The sequence below is a fragment of the Coptis chinensis genome, chromosome 5, assembly GCF_015680905.1.
Source record: "Coptis chinensis isolate HL-2020 chromosome 5, ASM1568090v1, whole genome shotgun sequence".
Taxonomy (NCBI): domain Eukaryota; kingdom Viridiplantae; phylum Streptophyta; class Magnoliopsida; order Ranunculales; family Ranunculaceae; genus Coptis; species Coptis chinensis.
This window is the reverse complement of record NC_141460.1, coordinates 33,038,353-33,065,871: the sequence shown is the minus strand read 5'-3', so window position 1 is coordinate 33,065,871 and position 27,519 is coordinate 33,038,353. Positions and strand designations below refer to the sequence as shown.

General features: G+C 34.8%; 3 long non-coding RNA genes and 2 pseudogenes across 3 annotated transcripts; 2 read left to right on the top strand and 3 right to left on the bottom strand.

Moving 5' to 3' along the window:
- Positions 1–286: 286 nt before the first annotated feature.
- On the bottom strand, positions 287–13,011 carry LOC147497338 (putative galactinol--sucrose galactosyltransferase 6; annotated as a pseudogene).
- A 1,678-nt stretch (positions 13,012–14,689) lies between these two features.
- LOC147497337 (uncharacterized) lies at positions 14,690–15,634 on the bottom strand. Its single transcript, XR_015197194.1, has 2 exons — positions 15,494–15,634; positions 14,690–14,970 (listed from the first exon to the last, which is right to left on the bottom strand). It is a non-coding gene; the product is annotated as an uncharacterized LOC147497337 (long non-coding RNA).
- Positions 15,635–16,874: 1,240 nt separating this feature from the next.
- On the top strand, positions 16,875–17,798 carry LOC147497336 (uncharacterized). Its single transcript, XR_015197099.1, has 3 exons — positions 16,875–17,353; positions 17,573–17,656; positions 17,743–17,798. It is a non-coding gene; the product is annotated as an uncharacterized LOC147497336 (long non-coding RNA).
- Positions 17,799–21,121: 3,323 nt separating this feature from the next.
- LOC147497335 (uncharacterized) lies at positions 21,122–22,109 on the bottom strand (annotated as a pseudogene).
- Positions 22,110–22,136: 27 nt separating this feature from the next.
- LOC147497334 (uncharacterized) lies at positions 22,137–23,905 on the top strand. Its single transcript, XR_015197098.1, has 3 exons — positions 22,137–22,620; positions 22,703–22,897; positions 23,639–23,905. It is a non-coding gene; the product is annotated as an uncharacterized LOC147497334 (long non-coding RNA).
- Positions 23,906–27,519: the final 3,614 nt, after the last annotated feature.

The following is a 27,519-nucleotide window of genomic DNA, read 5'->3' as shown; positions in this document are numbered from 1 at the left end:
TTTTGGAGGTTGATGTCTTATTGCTCGAACACTATCTACACGACTTTCCTAACGTGTCGATGATAATGACTTAAGCAAGAGACCTGACTTGGGTTTCACATCTTTAACATGGTCTGTGAACACTTTCCACCATTTTGTAGAAGACAAAAACACTGTATAGTTTTGCTGGACCACTCCAAAAAATGACATAGCTCTCGAACAAGAGTTGGCCATAATACAAAGAGCAAGATTAAGACTGTGACAACCACATGGCATGTATAAAGTTCTAGGATTTATTTCAAGCAGTCTACTTTGCACACCTTTGTTTTTCCTTTTCATATTGGATCCGTTGTTCATACCTCGGTCCTTTTATATCACTAATATCAAGTTCAAGAGTGTTCAAAACATTTTTGAGCTTGATAAAGAATCCTAGCCTAGATGTGTCATCCACCTTCAAAAATCCTAAAAACAATTCTTCAATCTTCGGTGGATTAGAATATAAATCCACACATCGAACCAGAAGAGACATTTGCTCTTCATGACTAATACCCGGTGTACAATCAAGTATAACTGAAAAGTACTTGGCTTCTTTAATTCTCCTAACAATTTCTTTTTTAACCTCAACTGTTATCAATTATATCAAATCATTTCGAATCTTATGACTGAGATAATGATAATGGACTTCCTGACTTTCAATACACCGAATATATATACGATAACATATTTCATACCATTAAGTTAAATATAAATTCAGCATATGCAGCAAAATAGAACTGCCTAAATAGAGTCAGGAAACTAGTTCTTACAACTATCGAACTGCCCAGGTACCAAGAAACCAGTTCGCCAAGTATCAAAATAAATAAACGAGCTTCCTAGGTCACCACAGGAAACTAGCTCTTAATGTATCAAAACACAAAATAAGTGTAATTTTTTTTCACTCACATCTCACAGAGAAAATTCAAGAAACATTGTTCAACCTTTTAGTCTACAAGGGCTCAAGTTTGTCACCTGTTCAGAAGAAGGATTACCATCGACCTGTCCAAAAAGGTCTTCGATCATCCAGTTCACTAGGAGTAGTACTCATTGCCATAACATCACTTGCATCTTCAGATACGTCTAACTCTGTTGTACCTAGAGCCCCGTGTTCATGTTTTTCCTTCAAGGTAAAATACTTGCTCTCCAATTCATCATTGTACAAGCTTTCATAGGCATACTTCTCCTTTTTTCCACTATCCTTGCAAGTCTTTGCATATTTAGTGATACTAGCCAAATTTCCCTACATTTCCTCAAAAAAAATTATCCAAGGCAATATTTGCCAGAACAACATTATCATATAACTTCTTCAGGTTGTCAAACTCTTTCTTCTCTGACTATTGTACGGCCTAAACATTAGCCAGTTTTTCCTTCAACCTTTCCAACTCGATTTTTTCAGATGCACCTATCCGCACCAGCTCTTTCAATTTATGGTAACCAACAAGAAGCTACACAAAAAAAATATAAAAGATAAGATTTTGTAAAGTTATAATACAACCAGACATAGAAGCCTATATTATATTACTTACCATACAATGGCATAAATTCATAGCTTTTAAACTCTCTTCTAGATCTTTAGTCGAATCGAGCTCTTAACGATCACCATCCAAACATATACTCTCCAACAGACAGCTAGCAATAGGTACAAACTTATAGCTACAGTTTGAATTCTTCACAACGTGATTCCTACCAGTCTTTTCACTCACATAAACAAGACTCCTATTGATAAGCACCCAAAATTGTAATATAAACTCCATAGAGACATTTCATTTTAGTAATTATGTATTTAACAATCATGGAATAATTGTATTTTCATGTTTTTACAAGTTTTGGTAGTCAACGATAAATTTCAGCAAAACCAGCGTTTTTAAAGTGAAACTACGGTCAAATAGTGCTTGAACCTGAAGTCTTCCTTCTTAGCCCATTTGAAGCTCAAAAAGGCTAAACTGAAGTGCATGGACTAAACTCTGGTCAAAACAAATCATTTCTGGGTCAAAATAGGTCAACCATTTAGAAAAGTCAACAAACTTTCAACGCTTATATCTTTTGTTTCTGGACTCCGAATTTGGCAAGTGACCTATCAAAATGATCAGTGCGACGTACTCTACGCAAAGATGGGAATTTGTAAAAAGTCAAATTTCGTATCAACCACTGGTCAAAGCTTGCGGGGCCCCCATCATGTGCTAGGTTTCTCAAATATCAAGCCCATGAAGAAGTCAAAGACATGATTTGCATAAATTATGTGTGCAAGATGTGAAACATGGTACCAAATATGAAGAAAATGGGAGGAGTAGGTGTTGAAAAATGGAAAATAATGGAGAAGAAGTCTCCATTATGGGAGACTTTAATGGGATACATAATTCTCATTCTTATATTTGCAAGAAATATATAACATTCCATACGAAGTGTAGTTTTTGCATTCATTCCATATTTTAGTTTAATTTTTAGTTTTAGTTTAGAGAAAGCTCGTAATAGTTTTAATGGAGTCCGCTCCATAATTGTAATAAAACTTCTTATTCTCAATCTTAATATTCTTTATTTTCATTGTATCTCTTTCTTATAGTTTTTTATTCTTATGATCATGAGCTAAACCCTCGCTTGTGAAGGGTTAATGAAGCTCATGTGAGCTAAGGAATAGACTTCGTTAATGCTAGTCATTTGCTTATAGGCTAGAGTATGCATCCTGCCATAAAATGGCAGCTCTCGGCGAAATTTGGGGTCTTGATCTCTAGATAACGTTGCACGCAACACTAGGGCTAGTAGCACGCGCGACTACCCTGCGTAGCCAGGCTATCAGCTTTTGACGGTTGGTGTAAATTTTAGTAAGAATTTTAAGGGATATCTCAAAGATGAGTTGTCACTTAAACTTCTTTTGGTAGCAGTGTGATCTCAAAGATGAGATTATGTTGTTAAGAATCGAAACTCAATTCTTTCTTAAGGTTTGTCTATGAATCCTAAGTAATATTAGAGATGCAATAAACTTAATTCCATCAGCGGAGGTTGATCCTTCCATAGGTGGATTCAACTCTCTCTCTCTCTCTCTCTCTCTCTCTCTCTCTCTCTCTTATTTAGTTTTATCAAATCAATAGTTGTATGTAACTTGTAATTCAAGCAAAATAGTTTTTAGTTTAAAATCGCCAACAACAAATCCTTCTCTCACTAAGATTCACCTAATGATATATGTAAGTCTAACAACTCATTAATATGCCCAAGGTATATGGTAATGATACCTCTGCTCGATCTATACTTCGAAACAATTTGAGAGCAATGTACTTGACATAAGTGTAGGTTTAGTGTGTGTTTGAGTCGTATCATGCATACATGACAATTTGCACTTACCACCTATCAAGGTCATCACCCTTCCTTCTCACAGGAGCTGCTTTTACACCCTCCTTACCACCAACTTTCTCCTTACCCTTCAAACTCAGAAAGGCTGTAGTAACAAACTTACCAATTTCTTTTTGGGCTTTTTTTAATTCAAGCCCCCAAAGTATGTACCCCCTTTTATGAAAACCCACCATTTTCAAAATCATTAGTGATTGCCCCCCACTCTGTCTTTTATCTATTACCGTGACATTGATATTTTATATATTAGCAATTTTACCCCTAAAACAGAGCGAGAATCATATTTGGGCTTTTTTTTACTTAACCCCCCAAAGTATGTACCCTGTTTTGTGAAAACCACCCATTTTCAAAATCATTAGTGGTTGCTCCCACTTCGTCTTTTATTATTTGTTGCCATTACATCGATATTCTCCATATTGGCAATTTTTTTCAACATTAATCCATTGTTCGTTGATGACATATTGCAATAGGTTCTTGAAAAATGAACAGTAAACTTAAATTTTGTTATAAAACGTCAGTGTCTAAAAACACCCCAAAGTTAAATATGTACTTTATATAAATCCCCAAATTTTAACATACGTATTTGCCCATTAACCAACCTTATCTACTTCAGTGAAACAAAGGCGATGAAGGTTAGGACTACGATGAATTAGATCTAGAATAGGAAGGACCAACCTTTGTAGAACCAGAACCACCACCCACAAGACAAAAAAGTTAGATCTAGAGAACAATCGAGGTAGAGAAGACAATGGTGTGAGGGTAAACGTTTGGTCTAAATTTGGTCCAACTCTGGTCTTAAATAATATCAGAAGAAGAAAAAAAAAAAAAAAAAAAAAAAAAATGCAATGGGGGGTTTTCACAAAAGTGGGGGCAATCACTAATGACATTTTCACAATTTTACATCGATATTTTCCATTTTCGCAATTTTACCCCTAAAACAAAGTGGGAATTATATTTGGGCGTTTTTTACTTAACCCCCAAAAGTATGTAGCGCATTTTGTGAAAACCCCCCATTTCAAATTCATTAGGAAGGACCAACCTTTGTAGAACCAGAACCACCACCCATGAGACAAAAAAGTTAGATCTAGAGAACAATCGAGGTAGAGAAGACAATGGTGTGAGGGTAAACGTTTGGTGGGGGCAATCACTAATGACTTTGAAATGGGGGGTTTTCACAAAATGGGCTACATACTTTTTGGGGTTAAGTAAAAAAAGCCCAAATATTATTCCCACTCTGTTTTAGGGGTAAAATTGCAAAAATGGAAAATATCGATGTAGTATAGTAACAAATAAAAGATGGTGGGGAGGGGAATCACTTATAATTTTGAAATTGGGGGTTTTCACAAAAGGGATACATATTTTGGGGGATTAAGTAAAAAAATCTATAACAACCCTATTTTTTAAATTAAATAAATAAATATTTATAGCATGTATTTTATTTTGTTTATTAGTATTATTTGGACATGGGCTTATTATCTACAAAGTGGAAAGAGAAAGATGTGGGGTAGAGAGAGGGATAAGGGGTACCACCGACCCTCTTTCCTTGTATTAGTTTTTTTTTTTAAAGGATATATGAGAGAAAGTGAAAAAGAGTAAAGAGATGGAGAGTTTTAGGTTTAAAACAAAGAGAGAAGAAAAGGTATTGGCGCCTTCGGCGCAACATCACTCTCCGGTTTTCTTTACTAGATTCTAACTAACGTTTTGCAATCTCGGGTGAGTGTATTTTCTTTTTATTTCTCTTTGATATATATTCTCACCTACGATCTATTATCGTGATTATTAATGTCTTGTGGTTTGACGAAAGATTGATTAGAACGGATGATACAAGTATCGTTTGATATGGTATCATGGGTAGTAATTAAAATGGAAAATTTCCACGTTGGTTTCCTGTTGGATAATTTTGTACATATTAATACACTTACCTTGTGCATGCTGATTTTTGTTAAGGTTTGGTTACTAATATTAAGTAGAAATGTGTGGACTTGATTTATTACAAGAAAAGAATTCATGACGTTTGATGCCACACATGCACATGCACATTTAAGTGGAAGTCAAAGTCAAGAATGGGTTTTGATTACCCAGGAGATACATACTCGAATTTTTGCTCATTTAATAATGACTCTTTATAATTATACAAGGTTAAAGGTTAAGGCCAAGTCAGACATTATTAGTGTGGATGAGCCTAACTTGTTGATCAATCTTTGGTCACTTAATTTAAGTAGGAAAATGTGAACTTCTTGATTACTTATATAAGATATATAAGAAGCCATAAACTTATAGTTTTGATTAGACATGATGTACACCATACCCATAAATTGTTGCTCACCTAGTTATAATAGTTAGGCTAAGTCTGACATTAATGTGTATGTGCCTTAACCTATATATTAGTTTTGAATCTCTTTAAGTGTTAGTTCTCTTTTGTATAATGATCCTACTGAACATGAACCCTTCTATTGATTATGTAAGTACTCATATCCAAGGTTGCACACTTTGTTGCGAACTGGTGTTTTGCTCCTGTTCATGAAATTTGTCTGATTTGGAGATGAATTACAACATATTTAGAGATTGATATAGGTTTTTATTAAAACATGTTCAGTTAATTTTATCTATCCTCTTTCAAACGCAAAAAGTCCTATAGAATTTTGATTTATGTAGAAGAAGTTACACCCTTCGGAAGTTAGCACATCAGAATTTCTGATAGCAGAAATCAGGTTCTGCCCTAGTGTTTGAACCATGTTTTCATATAGTTAGGTTGCGATTCAAACCCTTGTCAAAACTTGAAAATATAAGATTTGGAAGTCTTCCTTCTATTCCAATTTTCTCATCATCGCAATCCGAGGCCTGTGGAATTAATTATGGCGTCTGGAAGTTTGACTGGTAGAGAACAGTGCTTCAGAAATCAGTTTCTACGCACTGTGTTCGATCCTAATTCTCACAAATTTAGAATGAGATTGAGTATTTTTATAAAGATAAGAAATTAATTTATGTGTGTTAGCTTTTCAACACAAAAAGCATTGATACATTTCGATACCTGTGGAAAGAGTTGTGTCATTCGGAAGATAGTCCGTTAGAAATCTAGTTTGTCGAAAATTAGGATTTTTACCATTTTCGACTTAAGTTTTCTTCTAGATGGGCTGAGGTGGGAACTTCGAGTTCTACATAAAAAAGTAAGTGTACATACCCTAGTTTCTAAAAAATTAAGTTACATATCATTTGGATGAATGTAGGAAAAACTATAGTATTGACATGTTGGCTAGAAAACCTACCGCGTTATCCTTTAAGTGCATAAACCTGTTTTGGGAAATATGTCTAGTAATGAACTAAGAGTCTCTTAAAATTTTCTTAGGTGTTTTATATAGTATTTGTAGCCTACTTTTAGACTGTGGTTTTATTTGGAACCGACATGGTTCATAAGACTGTTTTTGGAGAATCAAAAGTAGAGAAATATCCATTTTTGAGTTTTGGATTTAAAGGTTCATAGTGTATCTCTGGGTATGAAACTTTACGTATATGATTGTGGGAGTATTTGAAACTTATTGTATGTGATTCTATATAGTACAAATTGTTGTTTTATTTAAAGGTACATACAAGGATATTGATATTTATTGGTTAAGAGCTACGTAAGGCTTGATTCTAATATTGAAAGATTGGATACGTAGGCAGCCTTATGTAAAAGTGTAGCCACCATATTATATATTATATATTAGTTTCAATGATAAGTAAATGTGTACGTGATAGTGGTTGTTTAAAAATGTATTCATTGAATGTGCCATGAATGACCTGTTGGTGTTATGATGGGTATTCCTTGAATGTGACCACTAATAAATGAAGGGCTTTTTGTGTCACTTTTTAAGTGACACAAGAAGTCACTTTTGTTAGTTTTGAAACTAATTCTGAAGTGACCTAACAGCCCTCGACACATAAAGTTCTACCAAAAGTGACACAAAAGCCTTACTAAATGTGCCACTTTTTGTTAATATAATGACACTTAAGAATAGCCTCTTGTGTCACTTTTAAGAAAGAGTGTCACAGTGCTTGTCAAAAGTGACACTAGTTGTATCCTTTTGGACCAGAGTGGGACATAATTTCATGAAAAGTGACACATTAAGTATACTAGTTGTTTCACTTTTGAACCAAAGCAAGAGATAAGTACGTCAAAAGTGAAACATTAAGTATACTAGTTGTGTCACTTTTGGACCAAAGAGAGACATAAGTAAGTCAAAAGTGACATATTAAGTATACTAGTTGTGTCACTTTTAGACCAGAGCGAGACATTAGTACGTCAAAAGTGACATAATAAGTATACTAGTTGTGTCACTTTTGGACCAGAGTGTGACACAAGTACATCAAAAGTGACACATAAGCCGCACCCCCCCCCCTCTTCTTGTGTCGTTTTTGGGAATCAACTCCATGTAACTCGTATGAAAAAGAAAGCGACACATAAGAGTGGTCAGCTGTGTCACTTTTAATAGATATTATGTCACTTCTATTGATTTCATAGATCAAACCTAGTATCTATTATCCAGTTTGACTCCCAACAAAATAAGTCATTCCAATACCAAAATAATCACAATAAATTAAAGCAAAAATTACATGACACGCCAACGCTATCCTAGCAATATCTTAGGTTGTTGTGCGCACTATCCTAGCAATATCCCCCCTTGTTGTTGTGGGCACTACTCATAATTAATACTTGCATTAACACATACACAAATTGGAAGATATTTTGTATTATATTCCAAAGAAACTAAGTTTACTGTCACATAGTTCCAATTTGGATTTGGATTCATCTTTCTCTTTCCTTTGGACATATTTGATATCTTGCTCGTACTGAAAACGCATTTGTTTCATTCTCATTATTTTCAAGATATAATCAAATACAATAAATAAAGACTAAACTCACATAGTTGTTAACATCTCCTTGATATTGTTGCAATGCATGACTGCATGACCAGTTCAACCTTTCCATACCATGCAGTTGATTAAGTGTAATGAGAGGAACACTACTAAGAAAATATGCCCAGACTATAACCTTTGGCTGGTCAGCAATAACAGAAACAAAGTTTTGACTTTAGACCACCACCAGGCCATGCTTCAATATAGCGAGTGGAATTGATTACAATATTAATTAATTATGTGGGCAGGTTAATGATAGAGCTTTGACGCTTGAAAAGAATTATTACATGACATAAATAGACCCACTGTTGATCGCCCTTGCTGAAGCATGATACTCTGCCACTGGACGGAGAGAATGGAACATGTCCCAGTCTGGCTGCATGAATTCTCCAAGGAAGCTACCATATTTACACATGCACCAATTTATAAGCTAGCTAAGACTATATGAAAAATAATACTACGTTACATTCACTTTCTTTTTGAGTGGTGGACCAGGATCCTCTACTAAATTTCACATAAAGCTTAATACATAATATCCACATACAATCACCCCTTGTTGTTGTGGGCACTACACATAATTAATACTTCAATTAACACATACACAAATTGGAAGATATTTTGTATTGTATTCCAAAGAAACTAAGCTTACTGTCACATAGTTCCAATTTGGATTTGGATTCATCTTTCTCTTTCCTTTGGACATATTTGATGTCTTGATCGTACTGAAAATGCATTTGTTTCATTCTCATTATTTTTAAGATAGAATCAAATATACAATGAAAAATACAATAAATAAATACTAAACTCACATAGTTGTTAACATCTCCTTGATATTGTTGCAATGCATGACTACATGACCAGTTCAACCTTTCCAAACCATGCAGTTGATTGAGTGTAATGAGATGAACACTACTAAGAAAATCTTCCTAGACTATAACCTTTGGCTGGTCAGCAATAACAGAAACAAAGTTTTGACTTTGGGCCACCACCAGGCCATGCTTCAATATAGCGAGTGGAATTGATTACAATATTAATTAATTATGTGGGTAGGTTAATGATAGAGCTTTGACACTTAAAAAGAATTGTTACCTGACATAAACAGGCCCACTACTAATCGCCCTTGCTGAAGCATGATACTCTGCCACTAGATGGAGAGAATGGAACATGTCCCAGTCTGGCTGCATGAATTCTCCAAGGAAGATATTGTTGTATGACATTGATGCTAAGTGGATGGTGTGTGATACAGGATCATGTGGACAAAAGTCATCTAATGCCCTCACAATTGCCGTATGTTTTGAGATGTTCACAAAGTTCAGCAAGAACATTATCAAAATGTGAGTTATGTTAATGTTCAACTCGATTATGTATCCTAGATATGCTATAAAGCTACATAGATAAACTAATCTCTAAATAGATTTTACACAGAGAGTATGCCCATACCATATTTAAGTATGCTTCTTTAAAATAAAAAATAAAGAAGGGAGAAAGAAATGATATTTACCAATAGACTGAATCAGTATTCTGGCTCATGCAAGCAATGATACCTGATAACTGTCGAAATTATCCTTTACTCCTACTTAACTAATTAAACTTAAATAGAAGTAAAGAATAATAATTTACTCTAAACTATCAAAGTTATCTACTCTCTTGAATCATGCAATAAATGGAGTAGAGAATTCATTCCACTCCTAGTCCTTTAAACGTAAGTTTCCGCTAGTTTAATCGATACTAACAAAACAGAATGAGAGTAATGAATTGAATTACACTAATATGGAAATTAAACTTAAATAAGATGTTTAACTTATACTATGATAATAGAATATTGAAATGTGAATATAGAGAAGAGATTAGGGAGATTTGAATCTACTTGATATATTCCTAATATGTTAGTGTAGATTGTTACAGTCCTAATCAAATAAGATTAAGTGTTGATCCCTATTTACTCATGTCAATCTCTGCCAACTAATAATTACCTTGTGAGGAAGTCCAACCTATTCTCATGGCGAATCAACTATCCTTCTAGAGTGAAACTCTTAACAAGCAATAATTCTAGCTAACATATCAAATCTTCATGAAGCTTCATCAAACCCCTCTAATGGAGGTTTAACTAGATGTCAGTAGACTATCATAAATAGATATATAAGAAGGAGACATAATGAAGAACAATAATGAACTTTTATTAATCTAATGAATACGGAAGAACAATAATTAACTAAGGTTTAAACTAATAACTAATTTTAAATTCCAATTATCTATCTCTAATTAATTATATCTATCGAAGTCTAAGTATATCTAAGTATATGCCTTAGTCCTCTTTATGTAAGAGAGGCTAGGTCTACATTTTCGTGCATGGGCTTCAGAGCCATGTTTTGGGCATTTAAATCAAGCCCAAAACCTAATTACATAAGTCCAAAAATGGTTTCTCTGTGAAAAATTACTTCAACACCCTTTTCATCCACTTTTATTGCTTTTATTGGGCTAAGGCTTGGACCATTAGAAAGCTCTTTCCGAGCCGGTCATTTTAACATATAATAGGCCCAATTTCGAGGTCTGAGTCCAAAGATACGACCTGCAGAAATTATGTTGACTTTTCTGCTATTTCTCTGCCCGCGTTGACTTTGACTTTTCAGCTTTGACTGGGCTTTAAAAATGTTTTTTCTCCTTGAATCTTGGCCTTTAATCATAGAACTTCTTAGCAACCAACTTTTGCTCTTTTATCTCGCAAAAGTGACATGTTTATTCACATATTTGACTCCAATGCCTGAAATACATAAACGCATGTAAACAATACTAACTTATATTTATTATATACATAATTGGTATAAATGTAATGATATTAAGGGATTAAAACTATAATTTTGGGCTCTTATCAATACCATTATCAAGAAAATTCTTAGCAACAGATGCATCAAGAGTTTGGTGATAATGTGTAGTTAGCTGAACCCTCCCACCTAAATTTTAACCCAGAGTTTCTAAAACACACTACACATCCACTTTAACTCCATCCACGCCAGCTGAAGCCAAGTACTCATGTAACTGATTGTAAATTTTGTAAACCTTCTTTGGACTCACCAAGCCCAATCCCTACACCGCCAGTGGATCCATCTTCTAATTTGGTTCATTAATTAGTACTCCTTTTGACACCATTGGAAATTTCATGGACGACTCATATTCCTCCAAACCCGGTTGTACCCTACCCTAGTAACCAGTAATTGCATGCCACACATAGACGTATTTCAGTCCATATTTCACCTTTGCTACATCCATTATACTCTTAATCCCCATAGAAGGATTTTCCTTCTTAAACTTATCATTTTCTTCGACCCCGGTCAACCTAAGCAACGGCTAGGATTTATTGCCTATTTTATTTTCTTTTGTGTCTGGACCAACTGATTGCCATCCATCATCAGTGATCACAAACTTTGGTACACCACCAGTTGAAAGACTCTTTAAACCATCTTCAACACCTTATTGGGTGACATTCTGGTAAAAAGCGTCCCATGTGCACCAACCAAAATAGTAAACAATCTTAGGCAATTTCTTCTCAAAACGTTGATGGAATGATCTTAAATGAAATTTAACAGCTGTCATTGCCTCAGTGATTGTAGCAAATGGATCAGAACCAGAGTTGATGAAAGAGAATGCGTGAAAGAATAAGCTTTGGTTTCGATATCTCCACTTTCAAAAAAAGCTCAAGCTCATTGTTCTCTGAAATGCCTTGAAGACAAGATATAAATGGACCTTCAATCAAAGGTAGAAAGACTGTAGATTGTTTCATTGGATTCACCTTCTTCTTCAATATTCGACTCAAATATAAGAAATTGAGTATCGAGAGGGATATCCTGTCCTTGATTTCCCATTTTTTGTGCCATCCACCATAGTTTAAATCGAAAGAAAGCAAGAAATCAAACATTTCTGCAGAAAATATAAAATACATTTATCAAAATTTAACAAGTTAGTAGAAAAATTAAAGTTTTAGCTTCAAAGCAAATATAAAATTTATAAAATCACTCGATGGGGAAGTTGACTTATGCCAAAGACTATGACAATCAATCCTAGTCTTTGGAGCCACTGTTAACCTGTTCTCAAGTTCATGGCTAGAAGAGTCATGAAGCAAAAATTCCCCAACTGATTTTTCGAGGGCTTTCTTGTCACTCACTTTCCTTCTTTGGTTTCTGATCAATGGAGGTAGTGAAAAGGGAAAAAGAGGTGGTGGTGGAGGTGGAGTGGGCTTAGTATCCTCACCTTCTTCCTGATTTTAATTTGGTGTACAAACTTCAACCTGAGATTGGGTTGGTTGGTCCGTGGTGTTCTCTTCTGCATCTGCTACAGGTGCAACCACCATTGTTTCATGATGTGTAGCAACATTAAGAGGTTGAAGTGTTGTTGAAATTGATGAATCACGGTGGTGTTGGATTTCTCGACTATGTTGGTGATATATGGTATGAAAATTTAAAGTTCGAGGCTTTTGAAGTAGTGGTGCACTCTTCTTCTGCTTCAGGAGCGAATTGTGAGGCTGGAAGTTGTCATCGTGTCGCTGGTTCAGAGGAATATGACCCTGGTGACTATTTCTCTTTCCATGTCATTGGTTCAGAGGAATATTACCCTGGTGACGAAACCCAAACAATGCTGAAGTAAATACCTGGAAGAGTAAGTAATGGATGTCGCTTCAACTACTGCACTTCTTTCAAAACTCCTCAAATTTAAGGCAGACGCATCAATTGTATCTGAGGTATTTGCACAGCCTGAACTCGTCATGGTCTACAACAATGAAAAAAAAATGGTATCTGAGTCCGTGGAGATGTTTTTGTTTTGCTTTTCTTGGAACAAAATAAGATACATATTTGAATATGACGACAGAATTTTAACAATTACCGCAATCAACACATCTGCTGCTTGCGCAAGTTCAAACTGGTGCTTCCCCGCTCACTACCGTGTGTCACAAAGAATCTATAATAAGCTGTGATAGCTTCTCCACAATCTAAAACGAGACTGTCAGTTGGCACATACACAGTAAAATGCTTCGAATGTTGACAAGTTCTATTTATATTCATTGTTTATGAACAATTAACTATCATAACAACGTCAGGAAAACTTATATTAGCCAAAGTATTTAGAGATTTCCCTTACAACATTTCATAACTAGATGGGATTGAGTTGTTGTTTTTGGATGTTAAGTAATTGGCTTCCTTTTGAATCATTCACCACGTTATCTACATAAATATTTTACTACCTATATCCATAGAAAGAAAGGAAATGGTTCGCTAAAATCTATTTCAAGATTTTTATAGTGACATATAACATTACCATATTGAAATATAAGACTGATTTAACTAATTTTGCATTTCATAATATGTTGGAATTAGCACTTAAAAGTAAGAGTATATGCCAGAGTGAGGAGTTTGTACCTCCAAACTTTTCAATGAATCAGCAATCCTCTTGTCACCTGACAAACCAATAAATATTTGACACGCAACAGTGGGGCTGGAATCAATGACATCTAGATCCCCAACAAAGTCAAAGCACAGGATTTCAAATAGAACCAAGATACCACGGTTTTCCAGAAACACTTCTAGTATATGCGCATAGTCATTTTCCAGTTTAGGAGAAAGAATATTTGTTAAAACATGTATTGCTTGCTGAACAACCTACCAAATTACAAAGATATACATTCAAATTAGGAGATGATTTAGGTTATTTATCAAATTAAACTCAAGGCCATCACCTAGAAAATAGAACTCAGTGTATGCAAATAGTCAGCTAAAAAAAGTTCACTTAAATTGGTTCTGTAACAAACTGAATAGTCTTCAACATTGGTTCTATATGCAATTGCAATATATGAGAAATATAGTATGCATCAATACTCATAAAAACCTTTCAAGGAACAACATGGAGTAAGTTCACGAGTTCGAACTAACACTACACCATAACAGCTTATTTGTAACGGATGTACATCCGTTACAAAAAATATTAGTAACGGTTATTTTCCGTCGACACAAAAGCGTGACAAATATTAGTAACGGATATTTGTAACACTTATTATCCGTTACAAAATTTACTAACGGTTATAAAGTGTCACTGAAATTAATTTAAGTAACGGATACGTATCCGTTAGAATTTATTAGTAACGGTTACCAAATTTGTTTAACGGATATAAATGCCACTTTGATTTTCTATTGCTAACGGTTCTATATCCATTACTAACGAATTTTCATTGTATAAAATAAATTGTGTTGCTAACAGTTCTGTATCCGTTACTAATGAATTTTCATTGTATAAAAAAAAAAATGTTTCTCTGGCCATTTTATATGTGGGCCACCTGTACTGGTGCACGTACCCGTACTTGCACCTTTTTTCACTCCACAATGTATCACTGATCACTTGGAACAATTGATAGTCAAACAACACTTCATTAAATAATTACAACTCAAGTCTCGAACTTTAGAGTATCATATAAACAACTTAAGAAAGTAAAACTTCAGTATAAATAAATCCGCACCACCTAAGTACAAGCTAAATAATTATTCGAGTAAACAATCCTTACACATCAAAATGAAAGATCTCATCTTCTCCGACATAACTATTTTAAGTACAATTTTTACAACACCTTGCAAACTATAATTCGATATCTCCAAAGCATGTAGTCCTTCACTCTTCTATATGTCATCTTGATTATGCACTTGTGACTCGTCAACATACGGTGAATGTCACCTTTCCCTACAAACAATAATTGAAAACAGTGTAATAATCTATAAACAGAAGTCGATGGAACTCAGTCTCACTACTAATAATCTATCAAGCATAACGTTCCCAAACACAGTCCAATCGTTCGAAATGAAACCTAACCTCCTTGCTTTGAAAGATATAAGTATAACGTATTCGGATTGAATATCATAGATACATATGATAAAAGCATACTGTCGTGGAACTTAATTATCAAACAGACCAAGAAATACTTACAACAAGATTCAGTGCTTACAAAAAAAAATAAAAATAAATAGAAAGATACACATACTTCTATATAAAGAAATGGAAAGATTATAGCCTATTTTTATAAAATGGAAAAAAAGAATGCCGGAAAAGCCTTTGAAGACAATGGAAAAAGAGAGGAAAACAACAATAGAAAATAGTAGTTATTATCTACGAATAAAAGTGTACAACAGAAAGAAAGTATGGAACCTTCATCCATGTTTTCCATCTGTGGGACGCCAGAAACCGTTTTTACGAACAAGGTACTGACCTTCATAGAGAGTAGTCTCCCAGTGCAGCAAACGTAATATTGGAATTAGCTTAGTAACTGTTTCCATGATATCCAGAACCAAAACCATCCACCCAGTCGCATTATCCGATCCATCTCAACTACTACATCCTCAATGTCACACCTGATCATGGAAAAGAGAACACAAAAAATTTTGGATCAGAATAAACACAAGGGACAATAATCATGACCAGATTTTGTTCAGAAATCAGCCGTACTTACTAATTAGAACGGAAATAATTTCTTGTAGAAATACACAATTCATTTTATTAATTTGTTAGCATAGCATTCACCCTTTCTTCAATAAAAAATGTCCAAGACATAACGAATTCATAGTTTTTTTTTTATGTGAAGATTAAAGCATGAAAGCAGTTGATATAGTGAACTTTCAGGCTTATCTACTGACTTTGATAGGTCAAAGCTGAGACTCATCCATAATTTATAAATTGAAAATGTCAGTGTAGCAATTCTATACCTCTTTCACTACACCATAATAGGATATTTGCAACACGCACCTTTTTGATTTGCAACGGTTATTTACCGTTAGTAAATTTCCAACGCTAAATAAGCGTTGGCAATATTGTAAAGCGTTACTTTATTTGGTTGAATTTCCGGAATTAATTGCCAACGCTTAAAAAGCGTTGGAGAAGTGTTACAAATTAAAATTTTGAAAATTTCGCGAAAGAGCGAAACGAAAAAAAACGAATATCATTGAGTTAAAAACGAAAATTTCTTTCTCTCCTCGCTCTCTAAAATCCTCCCACTCCCTATACTTCACCTCCCTCAAAAACCGTAACTACCACCTCGATTTCCATCTCGCCACTGATTCTAATCTCAAATTATCTCAACACGGAGAGTATTTATACGACGGCTTAATTTTATTCTCTCCAACTGTTCAGAAATTTGGTGGGTCTCTGGATTTGAATTCTGTTTTGGGGTTTGTTGATTCCGGCAGGAATTTGATTCTTATCCCTAAAATTATCATCCCCTCAAAACTAATTCCCTAAGGAGTATCTCTAAGAACATTTTGGTAAGCCAGCCTGTACCAAAGATCTAGGTCTTAGGGTTCCACACCAGTATACAATTTTGAGCTTTTCAACATCCCTTGACTTGCCCTAGTCTCATCCATCAATCTCACCTATATTGAAATGGTCTATAGTTTCGTTTATTTTTGTTCATTTTTTTCCTTTTTCATACTATATGCTTTTCCTCGCCAACATTCTCGCATAGTTTCCATTTTATTTTTTTTTATTTTTTTATTTTTTTGAAATTTATTTTGAATTCTCAAGTGGGCTTTGCAATTTCAACATCTTGTATGGAGGATTTCTATAACAAAAAATTGAGACAGATATGCAAAGGGTAGAGCATGCATGAAGATTGCTGGTCACCACTACAAAATGCTTCTCTCCTTTTGTTACTGTTGGGTTTCCTTTCATCATAGCATCTCCTCCTTTACCAACCCTCTCTCTTTCTCCTTTTATGAAGAATCTAAAATTCGATCTCAAGGACTCGAAAATACCAGATCTACTCCTTGATCATCTCTCAACATTCTCTCTTTTTAACTTGTCCACTTTCAAGAACTGTGGTTTTAGCCTTTGGAGGTTTCTGCTCAAGTCCCTTTTCTCTCTGCACATTTTCCTGTCTTTATTATCTTGATTTTGGTGTCACAGAAAAGTCAGGCGCAGATTGATATGTCCAAATAGCTTATAGTAAATCATTGTCATTGAGTTTACAAACTTACTATCGTAAATGTTCAACAAGGCCCAGAGGACTCTGGGAGCCATCAAATTAAGGGAGGACACCAAAATAGCAGATGTTGAAGCTCAGATGAAACAGATCGAGGTTTGTAATTTTTCTCACATCTACCATTTCATAGCAGTATGTTACTAGATTAGCAGTCGGGATGGTAAATGTGCCAAGACAGAATGCGGGATACAGTATTCTGATTCAGTACAAGCAGTGTTTTGTCCCATTTCTAAACCACCAACATGGCCCGTCTTGTCGACCGTACCTCAACATGAGAATCGTCGCGGTCAGAACCGAAGTCTATTCCGTTTTCAGACTTGCCCGACGAGTCATGCAGGTCTATAGGTTCCTGCCCAGCTACTACATTATTCACGGGTGGTAATCAATCTTTTGGACAAAGTAAGACCACGTCTCCTTATTATATGTTTGTTACAACTTCCATTTTTTTTCATCTTACATAAGTTTCATTTCTTATGTTGTGATAGGCCTGGCTGAGAATTTCTTAAGTTTCATTTTGAATACTTTAGCCGATTTCTACCTGGTATGTTTGCGCATTTGATTTATTAAGAGCAGAGAAATATATAGCTTTTTTTTCATGTCATATTACATCATTACAATTAGATTAGACCAAGGTTTTCTGTAGTGCATAACAGTTATAAATTTTGTTACAAATATCGAGTTTTGAGTGACGATGTTTGGTTATATTTAGTAATTGTCTACTTCTTCCTCTTGTAGTCTGATTTTTAAAAAAATAAATGTTGATTTGTTTTGCAGTCGGTGTTCCATGCACCAGGTTTGTTTAATGTGGTTACAGTTGGATGTGGGCATTGTGCTAATTTACTTTCTGTTAATATGAAGAAATTTTTTATGAAATATAACTAATTATTGATGGGTATTAGTTTTATTAGTGGAAAGTTGTGTTTTTTAAGTAGAGGAACTATTTTTATATTGAATTGATCTATTTTCTCTCTGTTGGGTGTCTTTGGTTTGTTCTTTGTTGATGCCACTAGAATTAGTTCTCATTTTTGGGTTTGGTGTTCTCCTGGTCTTAAAATGTACAGCTTCTTGCTTACATTTTGTTGATGTAATTGGCTAATTACTTCGACATAGTGTTCCATCGTTTAAAAGAAGGTTTGAATACAGTGGTAGGATATGACAATTAGTTTAAAGGTCTCATCTTTGTTAGTATATGAGATGGTTTCATTCATAGTCCTTTTTTTCCTTTGTTTTCATCCAGGAGGATGGCATGTTTGAAAGTCAAGAATTTGTTTGTTTCCGTGATTTTTATTTTGATAGGTTATCTAAACCTATAAATGTCATTTCTGATCACAATAACTTATATTTCTTACCCGACATCTATAATATTGTTCCTGTTTTTCATATATTGGAAGCCTTTTATATAGGTGACACGTTGCTTTGGTTGATTGTCATAGAGTTGTTTCTTTTACCATAATGGCTACTTCTTCACGAGGACACATAGATGCTTGACCTAGTTGTAGGCAAACGTACCATTAAAATTTCCAACGACACGCATGAAACACAGGGTTTAGAGATAGTTTCATAGCACTCGAGTTGTCACCCTAAAGCATTGGTGGATCTGACAGATACACTTTTAACAAGGTCCTTAGCCATGTCATTTCTGCAGCAGTGTAGGCTACAGATCTCTGCTTCTATAGAGGATCTTGATACTTCTTTGAACCAAAAAGAATCAAGAACCACTCCATAAGGACACCCCTTGGTCGACTACCAGGCAGTATGGACTATCACATAAAAGATAGCCCCACATTGATAAACATAAACATTTCATCTCTTATCCAAAAGTGTACACAAGAATGTCTACTCTGAGGCTCTCAAAGTTTTGTAAAAAAGTGTTAGGAAAGAAGAGACAGTAATATGCGCTATGATTCATAACACAAAAGTTACATAACATCCTTATATATGGGAAATGCTGTCTTTGATATGACTTTCAGGGATGATAAAATCTAACGTCCTGAATTTCTGATGGAACTACTGGAGATATCACTAGTAAAAGATTATACACTATAGATGTTAAAAGATTTTATCTCTGTCTTTTAACATTTAATAGAATTATTCTTCAATTGTTTTGAAATGAGGTGAAACTTCCTTTTATGTTCAGTTTAAAGCCTATAAGTTGGTTAAGTGAATCCTTTATGATGGACAGTACTTTGATTACCTTTTCTACATTGATTTTGAAGCATCTATGGCAGAGCCACATGCACAAAATGCTCGACATCTGCAGGTATGTGCTTAACCATTTTACTAGTCATTATTAGCATGTGTTCGCCATACCAAGTATTAGCATGACTAGTGACTCCTTAAACTTAAATATATAAATAATGGTCATTATAATTCAATCACCTATCTGATGAACATATTAACTATAAGATCATAAAGTACAAATACATTACAATATCATGCATATCCCAACATCCATCCGACGATCCACACACTTTGCCAATGGTACATTAGTTAGTATATGAATTGTGCGACATTTCCTTTCTAGTGCTTTTATTTTTTTTAAAATTTTCTTTGTGGTCTCTTTTTTCATCTTCTTTATCTTTATTGTCCTTGTTTTCTTTGCCTTTGCAGATGTATAGGATCTTGAAGACAACCCGACAAACCTCGCAGCCTTCCTCGGTGATTTGTATAGCTTAAACTTCACAGTTCAATACCTTTCTTTTTAGCAGTTCAACTTTATTCCAATTTTCAGTAACCATTTACAAATAAAATCCATTTCTTCCCTTACCCCAAACTCTCATTAATTTCTTTACTATTTCCATTGCCAAATCACAATGTGTCTACCAAAACAATGTTCTCCCCTGACAACAATGGTTCAATTGTTCACAAAATCAAATGTGGTCCTCGAACATTTAGAACTTTGTTCCACATACAAACACATGAGTTATAACCAAAATGTCTCCTCAAATTTATGACATTAGGCCAATCGATGGATCCGAGAAGAAGATTTCTCGGAGAGGGTCGCCAAGGGGTAAATGACCTGAATCTTGGCGGTTTATGGATCAAAAGGTGTCGTCAGATGTGCCTATGAACCAAGAAGTGGATTATGCTTCTTCAAGTAATACTACTCTTTGGAGTAACTCTTCAAGGTAACACTATCCCATCTTCTTTTCCTCTTTCTTTCTCATTCTATAATATTTTTATACATTGTCTTTTCTATATACATAGGCACACATGAAATGAAAGCCTGCTTTTCTGCTTTTTCTTTTGCATGGATGGGTTAGTTTAGCTATGAAAATTGCAAAACCCACGTCCACCATTTTTTTTTGGTAGAATAAAAGGGTTCTTATGGCAGCTTTTGCTTTTCTTCCTTCTTCTTTTTCTCTTTCTTAAGATTTTCTATGGAGATGCGTTATTTTGCTTTGTTTGTTGGTTTTAAAAGATAAAGCAAAACACTGTTGACTCTTCTCTATGTTTTCTTTTTAGTTTAATATATTGTACTCATTATCTAATAATTCACTTATGTTACAATTTTATACTTGCATTTTATTCTCTTCACGAGATGGAGTTGCATATATGTGACCAAAAAAGGCCAACTCCTTGACTTGACTTATCTCTTATATTATTTTACTCAAATTTTGTTTCATACATTGTCGTGTTCTTGGCTCGTGTAGTGTTGTATAATAGAGAGAGAGTATCCTATACGATCAAATATATTGTTTGTATCATCCAAATGTCAAAAACATTCTATGGCAAGAAAACATGAAACACGTAACAACATTGTATAGCGGTGTAGTGATCGATTTAGTGTTGAGATTAACTTGCATTGTTGCATAATGCATGGGAACAAAAAATTCCAATACATAGCTTTGGAAATGTATTTGCTTATTCACGAATTATGACCCATGCAACAGGGAGTGCATGTTGGTGAGAGTCAAAAACGAAATTGTGCTCACAGGGATACTACAATTAAAACATACAAATGATATTGCGAGATTCAAGAAAACATTCCCGTACTCTTGTCTAAACATCTAACACAATGTGCTACTTACCTTGAGTTTCTTAATGCCAAAGGTTGAATGAGCTGCCATGAGACTCGGTGGCCAAAACGAATTATTTGTTGTAATCGCCACTCCGCTTGAATCCCCAAAGATAAAAGCATTATTTTTTCGAGGCATCCCGATAGAAAAACTTCATCTTGTTATTCCGCGCAACCCATAACCAGATGCTAGCCTGATCATCCAGATCCAACTCATGTGTCGATCTTTGGATAATCATTCCTAGTTTCTCGCACAAACCGGGATGCATGGCTATTAACTTTTGGGTTTGGCCCGTAATAACGTTGAATCCCTTCTATGTATCTCTCGCTAACGTTTTCCTCGGGCATGCCAACATAGATCATTGACATTGCCGTTTGATTAACCTCATCACAATGGTAAAGAAACTTCTTGGCCCCGGGGCCTATTGCATCTCTCGCCTAGTGGCCCATGGCATATAGAACCCGGACTCATTTACATGTTGCCGCCTCTGTTATTATATATAAGGAGGGCAACTGATGGACGGCATACAGCGCCGCACAAAGAAATGACAAGTACAACCCCTCATGGATTGTGGTCTAGCTGCCCTGTTTCTAGTATTTAACCGATATCTCCTGGCCAGATAGTATAGTACTACCCTCTCCGTAATTCTCTCGGACCAAATGAGCACCAAGAGCTTCAACAAATTTCAAATTTAACCAAAAAATTTGTTATTCAATATGGGCAATTTTGATATTGATACAATTAATGTCCTCTTGTCTACAGATGGACCGAGATATCTGAAATTCCTACACTTTCAAATGTGCGGCGATCTCACAGAGTGGCAAGAGAGGCATGCCACTCTAGTTCTCTTTGACTGTCAAGGTACTCCCAATTTTTTTAAATAAACCACATTTCTTATGTCTTAGGAAAACTACCACGATACATTTATTAGGTTTTAGCTATTACCTACATCATTATATTATTAGGGACTGTTTCATTTATCCAAATTGTCTAGTTATCATATAGTTCATCCACATCACTATTAACTCACTATATTTTTATGTATGGGTGTGGTTGTTTTTATTGGTCTTTGGCTACTCTTTAGTTTATTTAGTGCCTTACACATAACATTTTAGGCCAATGTGTTGGGTTGGAAAGTTGGAGCCTTTTAAGCAAAGGCAGACGATGCCGCGATGAGGAGGGTCGTAGTCAGTTGGAAAACTAACATTGGGCCATTAATTGGGCTTACCTTCGTGGTCCACAAGAAAAGCCCACGTAACTCTTTATTAGTGTTCCTTTTTCTTGTCATCAGCAGCTAGGGTTTTATTCTCTCTCAAATCTACTTTTCAAACTTTCGATTCAATGGTAAGTTTGTTCGTTATAGATCTCAATTTATTTCTAGATTTCGGCTTTCTCATTTTTTACTATTGTTTCTTTGTCTGTGCAGGAAGGAGGGGATAATTTGGATGCACAAATTGAATCTTTATTGAATGTAGAGAAACAAAGTAGACTTGCTGAGAATGTTTCTGCTACTAAGAAAGCTGTCATTGATATCATTCAACTCTGTTACGGAGCACGTGCTTGGAAAACTCTTAATGAACAGATCCTCATATTGTCCAAACGAAGAGGCCAGCTTAAACAGGTACATTTTTTTTTTTTTCGATTGATTTAATATAATATAAATCTAAATCCAGTTCCATGTTGTTATTTGGTGTTAAACAGTACATTCGCTATGGTCCGAAGAAGCTATGCAATATATAGATGACACTGATATTGAAGCTCGTGTAGAATTAATCAAAACGCTAAACAATGTCTCTACCGGAAGGTAAGCGTGAATTAATAAATTGCAAAGCTATTTTCTCTTTTAACAAGTAATTTCTCTTGGAAGGTTACTAATGAGTTGTGTTGGGCATTTTTGTTTCTCCTCGTGTAGATTTATGTTGAACTGGAGCGTGCACGATTGATAAAAAACTGAATTTAAGATCAAGGAATCTCGGGGCCTTATTGGCCGAGGTCACCGACTTGATGCAGAAATTGCTTTGTAAGTGATTTCACGAGCAATAGGACCTTCTGATTTTTCTATTGGGCATTAGTGAAAATCAGCATTTTCGTGATGTTGCTTAGTTGTTGTTCTCTTTTTGTGATTTTACTATTGATCCGAAGTGATTGTGTCTTTGTCGATTCGATGTATTGAAATGTGTTGGCTGATGTTGTGCAACTCCATGATTGGCTATGACTCCTCATATGGGTCTATTATGGACCATACAAAGTGACTATGAGTCTTACTCTTTATCCCTCCTATATATACATATAGTTCCATTGTGTATTTCCTTACTAAAAAAGTTATACGAGGCCTAAAAGGTTTCTTATTTTCTGACTACAGGTATATGAGAAGGTTTGTTTTTCTTCTCGCAGCTCTTGTTCATCTTCATGTTGCACTATGACTTCATTTGGCAATTTAAGGATTGTGGATTATTGTTGTGATCTTTGATAGGAAGCTGAAGTTGTCAGGATGTACAAAACTTTGCTTGGGAGTATAGAATTGTATTTTTTATTTAGTTGTTGTATAGATGAGGTAGTTTCTTTTATCTCTTTCACTATCTTTTGAGATTTAGTCATCAAACCATAATACAAATGCTCCTGTTTTGATTAATTCCTTTCGTCCTATTTGCAAAAGCATTGGTAATTTTCTTTGTTTCTATATGAAACCAGGAGGTTCAAATTTAGGGCAAGAAAAAAATAAAAATAATTTTTTTTACAATACCAACACATTAGTAACGGTTTTAAACCGTTGCAAAGCAAAAAAATTAAATCATCAATAATCGTTACAAATCAAACTACGCAACGCTTTTAACCGTTACTAATTGTCACTCTTAATAACGGTTAAAAACCGGTTTTGAAAATTTGATTTGTAACGCTTTTAACCGTTAGTAATTGTCACTCTGCAAACGGTTAATAACCGTTGGAAAATTTGCTTTGCAACGCTTTTAACCGTTTTAACCGTAAATTGTCACTTTGCAACGGTTAATAACCGTTGGAAAATTTGGTTTTGCAACGGCAAAAACCGTTGCAAATATTTCCAACACTTTACCGACGCCCTATTTGCAACGCTTAAAAAGCGTTGCGAAAATTATTCGCAACGGTTTTTTGCCGTTGCAAATAGCCTGTTATGGTGTAGTGTTTGTAAGATTTCCGAAGAGGTAATTAGTGTGCAGGAGATCATATGTTTGAGGATATGTATTAAAAGCCTCGCACCAGTCATGATATATACAAATCAAACCTCGATCGAAAACAACACGCAGAGTATTTGGTAGATTGATTGGTACCACACTCATTACCTAAAAGGGCTTATCAATAAGTGCTGCTACAAATCTGAAAAAGAATGGGAACATGTGTCAAATTCTGTAACTGAATTCACATACAATTATCTCATATTGTGATTATGTTAATAGTGACACTCCTAGAGCTAAGCAAAATGTCCAACAAACAACACACTTCAAACACAACAATAATCATCAATATCATATATCCCAATGTTATGTTCCAAGACATAATACGTTAGCAAAACCAGAATAAGCCCTGGAATAACCAGAAAAAAAAAACACATTATCAATGAACACAACAACCAAAATCTTATTATGCCTTGCACACTAACATGTATGCAGGATATCTAATCAAAACCAAAAGCAATCCAATTGTAAAACTGGAGGATAAATGTCAAATTAAATGTTAAATCCGAGATTTTCTGGTATTGTGAGTTAAAACGTATAGCTTTGACTTCAGCTAGAATGACCTGTGGAAGGATAGTTCACTCTAGTTTAGGTTTTTAAACAAAAGAACAGCCCAATTGTGATATAGCGTCCTAAAAAAGAAGTATCAATGGGAAAGTAAACAAAAACAAATATACTAAAGGAGCCAATGTACAGATGTACAAAATTAGCTAATGACAAATCAGCTTCCAACAGAGTACAAGCACCAACTTGTGTCATCTTCTTTTTTTTTCATCTTTTGCACTGACGCCACTTATAGACAGCTCAAGGAGTTATTATGAAAACAATCAACAAGTTTGGAAGATGTTTAAAACATATATCTTTCCACACTAAAGAATTTGTCGACGTGGTACTATGTCACACAATTCACTAACAAAAATGACGGTTGTATCACTAACAAAAATTACATATATAGACTTAACACCTTTATGCGTACATCAAGATATATAGATGATCCAACCCTCCTTCCCCTTAATTGGTGGCACCCCTGCAATATTATACACATCAGTACACATTGAATGCTTGGCATATAAAACAGAAAGACAACACAAAAACCTATTTTACACATTGGCACCATGTGTTTTTATTGACTTTAGCCAGATTCAGTCCACTTTTTGGACCAACAAGACCAGTAATATTTAAGAGTTAAAACCTTTCGATTTGGTAAGTACCTTTCTTTAACAAATATTGATATAATCATCATGCTCACAGCCAAGATGGGGTGATCCATGTCAACCCCGTGATGATGCCCTCCACTATGGCCATGGCTATCCATTCCCGGATTTGATGCCAGAAGTCCCTGCATATTTTCAAGAACTTACATTATGAAGAAACCAATCAAAGTACTCGAAAAACTAAAATAACTAAAAATAGTACTTCTGGCTGCAATATTCTACACGTCTACCTCATTGCCTCGCTTAATGTGATCCTTACCAGTAAAATATCCATAGCATGCCACATAATACCTCCTACAGTTACTAAAAGCATAGAAGAAATCCCAAGAGCTCCTAGAGTATCAAATTTACCATGCCCTGGACAGGATAAAAGATACAATAGTTAAACACTTACATAATTTGATACTCACTAAAGATATTCATAGAGTAGCGCATGGGTACGAATCAAAACTGACCATATGGATGTTCTTTATCCTTAGGAGCACTTGCAACTTTAAACGACCACAATGCCACACCACTAAGCACCTAAGAAAACAAATAAAATACCAATAACTCAAATTCTATACTAGCCCAAACCTATTTTCCACCAAATAAATCACTTAAAACTTACGACATCTGACACAGAATGAACTGCGTCAGCAATGATAGCAATACTTCCAGACAAGTACCCAGTAAGTGCTTTTCGAGAAGCCAAAGCAATATCAGCAGCAAGACCCAACCTAAAACACTCGCTTTCATCATCCCCAGACTCAAACAAAATTTCATATTCGACTTCTTCCATCAAACTTATCATCTTGATGTATATAATACATTAAAATCATGAAGGGCTTCAAGAACAAAGCAAGGCCATTCAAGATAAGTACAAGAACACTTTTAGCAAAAACCAGAAAATCAAACACTAAAAAGTACAATAACAAATAAACTAAACTAATTCGAAATTAAAAAGATCTTAACTTTTAATAACTAACTTACTTAAGGTTAAACAAGCACAACAAACAATTATTGAATGAACAGATCACACACTTTTATGTTTAGCCAAAACCCCATTTTCAAAAAAAAAAACCCATAATTAGTTGTTACCTTGGTTAAAGCGAGCTTTCTTCCATAGATCGAAAGCAATTTTGTGTTGAAATAATGAAAGTTTTGTCCTTTGGGTACACAACCAACTAACTTCAAAAACCTAGTAGATCGACCAAAAAAACAAATTCTCATTAGTCCTATCATATATGAAATAGAATTGAGATTGATTGAGAAGAAAGTAGAAAGAAAAAGAAAAAGAAAGACCCTATCCGCTCCCCGGAAGTGGCGGCAAAGAAATGTTCATCCCTTTTCCCCTTTTGTTTTGTTTACTCTTTTCCAGGTACTGACCAGTTGACCTAATGAGCGGCGAGGTGAAAAAATCCTACTAAAATTTTCTCCTTCTTTCTTTTATTTTTTTAATTGGTCTCAAATTTTCTAATTAGATTTTAACATTAGTCACGCTTGTACATCTGTTAGTTAATATCTCTATAAACATCACAAAATAATTCCGGTAATTTACTAACGGTTAAGTAATTATGTAATGGAACTCTAACTGTTATTAATTTACTAACGGATGTATATGTGTTTCAAATGAGAAATTGCAATTATTAAAAAATCCTTGTTATGGTGTAGTGTAAATAAGACATATCAAAACAAGATGGTAACTTAAACTTACGCGTATCTAAGTCGAAAATAACCTCAAGAGATATAGTAAGTAACTACAGTGCAACACAGCCAAACTCAGCGATTCTCCCTTACACGGCTCAACTCCTTTTTATCTTCCGCAAGATTACCAAAAC